The sequence below is a fragment of the Fukomys damarensis genome, unplaced genomic scaffold (genome assembly GCF_012274545.1).
Source record: "Fukomys damarensis isolate Sample0158 unplaced genomic scaffold, DMR_v1.0_HiC HiC_scaffold_38, whole genome shotgun sequence".
Classification (NCBI taxonomy): domain Eukaryota; kingdom Metazoa; phylum Chordata; class Mammalia; order Rodentia; family Bathyergidae; genus Fukomys; species Fukomys damarensis.
Window position 1 is genome coordinate 72,155,340 of NW_022900950.1, and position 8,297 is coordinate 72,163,636.

An 8,297-nucleotide genomic window follows, 5' to 3' on the forward strand; every position below is an offset into this window, starting at 1 on the left:
AGACAGGTAGGTTAACCAAACTTTCAGAAAACAGATCATTCTAACCCTATACCAACTGTTTTACTAATTTACAAAACAGGGGTGCTGTGCCAAGAACAGTGGCACATGGCCGGATTCCCAGCTACTTGGGAAGCTGAGGCAGGGAGGAGGATAACAAGTTCAAGGTCATTCTAGGCAAGATAGGGAGACATTGTCTAAAAATTAAAAAATGAAAAGGGTTGAGGATGTAGCTCAGCACTCCTGGGTCTAATCCTTAGTACTGTAATAATAATAATAATAATAATAGGGGAGGGTTTGCTGGCATTCAACTCACTTTATATCATATCTTGATTCAAAATCCAAGATATTTTGAAAAGAAAAATTATAGGTAATCTCACTTATGATCATAGACATAAAATTTTCAATCCAAACCAAGTGTATTTTTAAAATAATCATCTTTTATTTATAATAATCCAAGAATGATTAAACTTATTTGTGATTAAAAACCTATTTACGTAATACGACCATTTTAATGGATGTTATGTCTGTGTTTAGATGTCCCTCGAGGCTCATGTGGATATAGGTGGGGCTTTTTAAGAGGGGGCTGGACCTAGAAGAGTGTGTGGTGCTGGGATAGATTCATGGTGCAATGCTAGGGTCAAGGGCACTAGGATTAAGAGTGTCAGTGTTACCTGTCCTAAGGGAAATAGCCTGGATAAGATATAAGGAACAGAACGTGTTTTGTTGCTTGCTTGTTTTTGTTGTCTTCTGCCTGCCATGAACTGTTTCTCCTCTGAGATTTCACCCTGCCTTGAGTTGGACGACTGTGGACTGAAACCTCTATAAACCGTGAGACAAATAAACCTTTCCTCTCTAAACTTGTGGGTATTTGTCTCAGCAATAAGAAAAATAACTACTAGATTACAAGAAGAAAATTATATAGTCACTTCAATAGATAAAATAAGTAAAACCACTTAATGGCATTCATCCTATTCATGATTTTTTAAAATTAGCAACATAGTACTAAAAAACAAACATCATTGACCTAAAAAAGATACACACCAAAAACTCAGAATAATGTTAAACTAATGGAAAGTCTAGAAAATCAGGAGAGTTCTCTTTATTTTTAATATATATGTTTTATATTTTTGTGATACTAAGGAAGATATTCATCATGGGGAGTTGATACATACTATTATGCCTTGTATCTAGATGACCCAAGCTTCATGCATTTGTAGGTGGAGCTTTTCAGAGATGGCTCAAGCATGTGCTATTGGGATTAAGAGTGTATAGTACTAAATTAGTCCAGTGATTAGAATTATCATAGTTCAGGTCTGGATAATGGAAGCCCCACCCTAACTGTGGGTAGCACCAATCAATAGGCTTTTAGCCCAGTGGAATATAAAGGAAGAGAGAGAAGGCAGGCTTGCTGTTGCTGCTTGCTGCTTGCTGCTCGTTGCCTTCTGCTTGCTACATCATGGACTGTTTCTCCTCTGAAATGCCACTTCACCTTGGAGCCAGCTGGCTATGGACTAAAACCTCCACAAACTGTGAGCTAAAATAAACTTTTCCTCTTTTCACTTGTGGATGCCCAGTATTTTGTCTCAGCAATGAAAAAAGCAACTAAGACACATAAACCTATCACATCTTGGTCCTTTTTACTTCAGAAGCCTTCTTCTCAGGTTAGGCATAAGACAAAGCCATTTCCATTGCTGTTTCTATTTGGCCTTGTCCTGAAACTCCTAACCAGTGCACTAAAATAAAATATAACAAAGATTTAAGGATTGGAAAGGAGTATGTCATTATTTTGTATATAATATGATTTTCAACCTAGAAAACTCTTTAAGAAAATCAATAAATTATAAGTTTCCTGAATTGCAAGTTTAAATGACCAATATTGTATAGCAAATCCATAGTATTCTTATAAATCAGTAACAATTAGAATATGTATTTTTAAAGGCTCTACTTATAATAGAAAAAACTATAAAATATATAAAAATTAAAAATTTACAGTTGGGTAGTACCTGTCTGGAAAAATTACAAAATATAATGTAAAAATAGATGAGCCTGACCAGAATAAAGGAAGAAATAGATGATGCTCATGGTACAAAGACTCACACTAAAAATTTTCATTTTGCTCAAATTCATACATAAATCTATATGAATAATTCCAAACAAAAGCCCAGCAGGGATTTCTGAGGGACTGGAAATCTTGATCCTAAAATTTATTTAAAAGAACAGTGGACAGTAAATGCCAAAGACAGTTATGGAGACAAAGAGCAAGCTGGAGTAACTTGATAGAGAAGAAAGAAATCAACTCTGCAGAATGAAGTTCCAGAAGTCAATGGAGTCTTGACAGACTGGGCCAATGGAAGTAAAGAAATGCTAAGAAAAAGACTATTCAATAAATGGCTGTGGCCCAAATAATCAGCTAAACACATGGATATTTATTTTTAAACATATTTCTTTATTAAACTGAGTTACTGTACACAAAATTTGTTCATGGCTAAAAGACCAAAAAATGAAAACCAAAAATTTAAAACATTTATAAGAAGAAAGGCTGTCTTCAGGATAGAAAAATATTTCCCCAGAAAGAATGGCAGCTATCAAGAAATCAACCAACAAAAGCCACAGGGCCTATGTGGAAAAAGGAACCCTTCTCCAATGTTGGTGAGAGTATAGACTGGCCCAACCACTGTGGAAATTAGTGTGGAGATTCCTCAAAAAACTAGGATTAGAGTTTCCATTTGACCCAGCTATTCCCTTTCTGGATATCTTCCCAAAACAATTAAAAGCATCTTGATCATTGAAGGAAGGGCACGGGAATGGGGAAAAAAATAAGAACCAAGATGTCCTAGAAAGGTACAAATTCCAAATATACTAATAAACTTAATGAATAAAACAAATTAAAAGCATCATACCACAGTGATACATGCACACTCATGTTTATAGTGACACCGTTTGTAATAGCTAAAAATTGGAAACAACCCAACTGCCCATCAACTGATGAATGGATAAAAAAGTGCTAATTTTATATAATAAAGTAATATTCAGCCATAAAGAAGGATAAACGAGACATTTCTAGATAAATGGATGCACCTTGAGAACATACTCTTGAAAACACACATGTGTAAATATCGCATTGTCTCTCTGGTGTGAGAAACTAAAATTGTAAATAAGGACCAAAAGAGAATAATAGATATTGTGAATAGGAAGAAAATATTCAAAATTATACTGTAACATACTTTGCTAATAATTAAATGTTTTATGCAAAAAAGAAGGTATAGCGTTATTAGGAAATGAGCTGACAGATCAGCAAATGAAAATTATTTTTGTTTTTTTGTTTTTTTGTTTGTTTGTTTTGAGACAGAGTCTCACTATGTAGTTGAGACTGAACTGGAACTCACTATGTAGCCCAGGTTGTCTCGAACTCACAGCAATCCTCCTGCCTCAGCCTCACCAGTGCTGGGATTACAGGCATTCATCACCACACCCAGCAAAAATATATTCTTTTGAGGGCCAGGAATATAGTTCAGTGGTGCCATACCTGCCTGGCAAGCACAAGGTCCTGAGTTTGATCCTCAGGCTGGGACAAAAAAAAAATAATAATAAAATAAATAAATAAATAAATAAATAATAATTTTAAAAAATGTATATATATGAACATGAGAACATGATACACAGTATATTTATGTTATTCTCTAATAATTTTTATGAAAATTTATTTTTTCATATAATACTTTAGTATTTTATTTATTAATATTAAAATGTTAGATTAAAATAAAAGTTTTCAAGTACAAGGTAGTGAAGAGTTCATTTCCTCTGTATTGTTACAATAAAATAAAAAATTAGGAAAGTTAAAAAAAAACAAAACAATAAGAATTAAATACAAAAAAAGAAAGAAAAATATTTATGAAGCAAGGCATCAAAAGCAAAACCAAAGGCTAGAGATTTAACTCAATGGTTCTGCCACCTGCCTCACAAGCACTCAATCCCTGGTACCAAAAAAAAAAAAAATCAAAATCAATAAAATACTTGGACTATTAACTACATTGTAAAAATAAAATATTAGCACTAAAAAGTAGATAAATAAAAAAAAGACATGTTCCAGACCTGAAGGTACAATAAATATAACCACCAATAGCTGGTATCTAGAATTTACCAACAACTCTGAAAACTAAGAAAACATATCCTCAGTATAAAAATAGGCCAAGGATATAAAGATGAAAGTCAAAGGGAAAGAAGCGGAACTGCTAATGAACAAATGAAAAGATGTTCATACCAACCAGTAATCTATAAAATGCAAATTTAAGACCCAATGTGATATCATTTCATACCCATCAAGTTAGCAATAAATTTGAAGTCTAACAGTGCCAAGTGTTGGTGTGAATATGGAGCAGTGAACCTCTCAAAACTGCTGATGGAATTATAAATTGGTACACTGTTGGAGTGAAATTTAGCAATACCTGGAAAAGATAGGCATACTTCACTTCTCAGCAGTGCAGCTCAGAATACAGTATTCTTGCATGATAGAAAAGTAATGAGAATAATCCTACATGTATCAATAGGCAAATGGATTAAAATTTTATGCCATTAAGCTGGGTGATGCAATTTCATTATGTGATTCTTTATGTTTAAAATAATTCTGTTTTCTTAAATAAGCAAGGAGGAGGCAAACTGAGTAAGTGTATCTGCACTTTTAAATATTTCAAATTTATGAGCTATGTTTGAGAATGATCAAAGAAATCATTACACAGGGCCAGGGATTTAGATCAGTGGTGCCGCCACCTAACTCATAGGTGCAAGGACCTGAGTTCAATCCCTGGTACGAGAAAAAAAAAAAAAAAAAAAAAAAAAAAAAAAAAGAAATCATTACACAATAAATTCATAAACACCTCAAAGATATCAGAATGAGTAATCTGTAGAGAACAGGTGCCATCAGACTAATGTTGTAACATGACAGAATAATTGGCCTGACAGAACAACAGGAAAAAAATAAATGTGATGTCCCAACTTCAGCAAGAATTCGTATCCTGTGCCATATGGTACTGCCATTAAAAAAATAATAAAAAGGAAAGAAAAGGGAAAAGGAAAACAGGGATAGCATAGACTAGACCACCTAGCCTCCAGATCATAGGATAAAATCACCTGCACACTGGAAGAAGGGTAGCCCTTCCTCCCCACAGACCTGTATCAACAAAACCAGTGGCCATGTTAGGGTACACATGTCCTGGCTCAGGGGTAAAGACCTTAACTGTGTTGTTGATATCTATCCGAGGAAATGAGAAAAGGTCTATAATATGGAAATGCCACCAGCCCAATGTTCCAAGAGGAGATAACAAAAGAGTAATATCCTAAAAATGAAAGAAAAAGTAACTGCAGTTCTAACTAGAAAGCACAGCTCAGAGTCCTCCATGTGAAAAATGTAAGGCAAAGCGATGATTTCCCAGAAAGCAATCAGTTTGACAAGAGGCGCATTGAACAGGAGAGAAAGAGCTGGCTTCTCTACACTGCATCTCTGTGGAATCAAGTGAGGAAAATTCTCCCCAGCAACCAGCTAGGTGGTCTCACACGCTGAGACTGAGCGGTTGAGAGCAGAAATCAATGTAGAGGTCAGAGGGACATCAAGCTGACCTTCCAACATTATAAAAACCCAGTACAATAATGGGATACAGAAAGGGTAGTGCTGGAATGGACACGCGCCCACTTATCCTCTGTATTGGGGCCTGTGGGTGTCCACTAAATCTCCCCCCGAAAGAAATATGGACATACAATATGGGTGAGGAGGCCCTTCAAAATCAACAAGTCCTCGTAAAATGTTGCCTATAAAGATGATTTTCAGATCCAGTTTATGAGAGATTTACTAAGCTATTTCAAATGTACAAAGGGCCTCACCCAGAATTTTGTGGCTTGCTTATCTTCATCATAAGGAAAAAAAGGGTTTGTGGGTGTGACGTGAAATTATTGGATTAAAATTTTTACAGAACTTTCCTTCCAGCAGCTGATAAATCTTAGAAAGGATTTATATGAGAAATTGTAGGGTCTTCTTTGGGGTGGAGGTTTAGCTCAGTGCTTCGGCTGTGCCTCACAAGTTCAAGGTCCCTAGTTTGATCCCTGGTTTTTTAAAAAAAAATGTAGGGTCTTCTTTTGAAAGGAAAATTTTTAATAAAATGTGTTGTATTCTGTTCTGGATAATTCTCTCAAAATTTCTGTCAGTCTTCAAACAATCGTCCCATAAAACATTATTTGACGCTCCTGATTGCCTGTCCAGCGCCGGCTGGGCCCAGTGCCCAACAATGGACGGGTTTTGCTAAGATAAGATATAGCGCTCCAGAAGGCCTGACGGAATATGTCCATCATTCATGGCTTCCGTACTTTGCAAGACGATTTCTGTGGGAAGGCTTGAAGAGCACAAGAATTTGTTCTTAAACTATAGAAACCTGCACCTTTTCCCACTGGAATCGGTGAGAGGTGAAAGACCGCAGTACTTGAAGAGACTCTCTATGTAAAGGAACTCCCTACGACCTTGCCAGAAAACCTTGCTCAGAAGCGCCCAAACCTTGCGGAACTATACTTTCCCTCAAACAACATAGCTGTGGTCCCGGAAGCTATTGGGTCCCTTGTGAAACTCCAGGGTCTGGATCTCAGTGACAAGGCCTTAGCATTTGTTTGCCCGGAAATTGGTCATCTTGGATTAGCTCACAACCAGCTGCAATCCCTGCCTCCGGAGGTCCGCGACTGGAAGGAGCTGCAGACCCAGGGATTCTGACCAAGTCTCTGCTAACTTTCCCGAGAGGCTTCACCTGCGCCTTTCCCCGCAGTACCTCACCGCGGATCACCAAGGGCTGTGCGTTGTGCCAGCTGCCCGGCCTCAGCGAGCTCTCTCTGTGGCTGGAGACCGTCTCACATTGCAGCCCCTCGACCGAGGTCGATCTCGAGAACTACACGGATAGCCACGTTCACCGGAAAGGGCTGCCGTCTTACCTGCATGATGGTTGTGGGGTGCAGTGGCCGCGGGGCCCCCATCCAGGTGTGGGGGGATGGCAAAGCTGCTCTCCTTTCCACTGCGACAGGTGACCATCCCAGGTGAGGCCACGGGACCGAGCGACCAAGTGCTGCCTCCACCACAGCGGGCTTCCTTGAAGACAGGCACTTCCTGTCTGGAGCTGCTGCCCTGCCCCTTGGGGCACTGTCCGCGGGGTCCTGAGCCCATGTTTACCATACCATACCCCAAACTCTTCCCCTTGAGAGAGACGCCCATGGTAGGGCTACGCCAGGGGAGGACACAGGTAAGCTTTGTGGCCTGCTGCTGTTCCACCCGGCGTCTGCAGACTTTTGACCTGCTGAGCTGATCCACACTCAGGAGCCTCAGGGGCGCTGCGGGCCGGACCCTGTGACCACCTCCCAGAGGGCCACGCTGTGGGCAGCAGGCAGAGCAGGCCCTGCCATCCATCCGGTCCTGTGCAGCACGGAGGAGACACGAGGACGAGCTGGAAGCGTCACGATCCGGCATCACAGCCGAAATGCCTTCCCCCTTCCCCAAGTCGGAAGGCATCCTCCCCAAAATTAAGGACATTCTGCCGTCTGTGCTTTTCTTTTTAAGGTGTGTCCCATACGCAAACTATTTAGTCTGATGAGCCGCCCCACATCCAATTTAAAGCGAGTTGCAGTTCCCTGAAGAACTATAATTTGGTAATAGAGCCACATTAACTTCTGAGCAACGTATCTTCAGTGTTGCTTCGGTGTTGTTTCTTCCCCTAGAGAATTACTTCCCGGAGAGATTGCTCCCCGTGGTTTCTCCCGCGGAAACTTGTCAGGTTGTAGCGTTTCAGCAAAGCCCAGGCCTCAGTCCTCTGGCATAGCTGGGTGGGGCACCCCGGCCTGGCCAGAGTCTGAGGAGGCAGGCGAGATCCCAGAGCACACGCCCTCTGGAAAGGGCAACCTTGTTTACGAGCTTTGCAATGTATTAAGAGGCTCTGGAGAGGCGTTTTAACAAAAAAAGTGATGATTCTGAAAGGCACCTTTTTTGTTTTTGTTTTGTCTTGTTTTGTTTTGTTTTGTTTTTTGGTACCAGGGACCAAATTCAGGACCTTGTGCTTGCGAGGCAGGTGGCAGAACCACTAAGCTAAATCCCCGGCCCCCTTATTTTTTAAAATTATAGAAAACTGAGGTTTGAATTCTTTAATTGCCTGATAAGACTTTTTTTTGGTACCATGAATCAAGTGCCCTTGCACTTGCAAGGCAAGCAGGGAAAACCACTGAGCCAAACACTTGGCCCTAAGACTTTTTTTTTTTTTTTTTCTTAACACATGAGAAGT

At 39.6% G+C, this 8,297-nt stretch overlaps 1 pseudogene; it reads left to right on the forward strand.

Moving 5' to 3' along the window:
• Nucleotides 1-6,341: 6,341 nt before the first annotated feature.
• Nucleotides 6,342-7,331, forward strand: LOC104868123 (annotated as a pseudogene).
• Nucleotides 7,332-8,297: the final 966 nt, after the last annotated feature.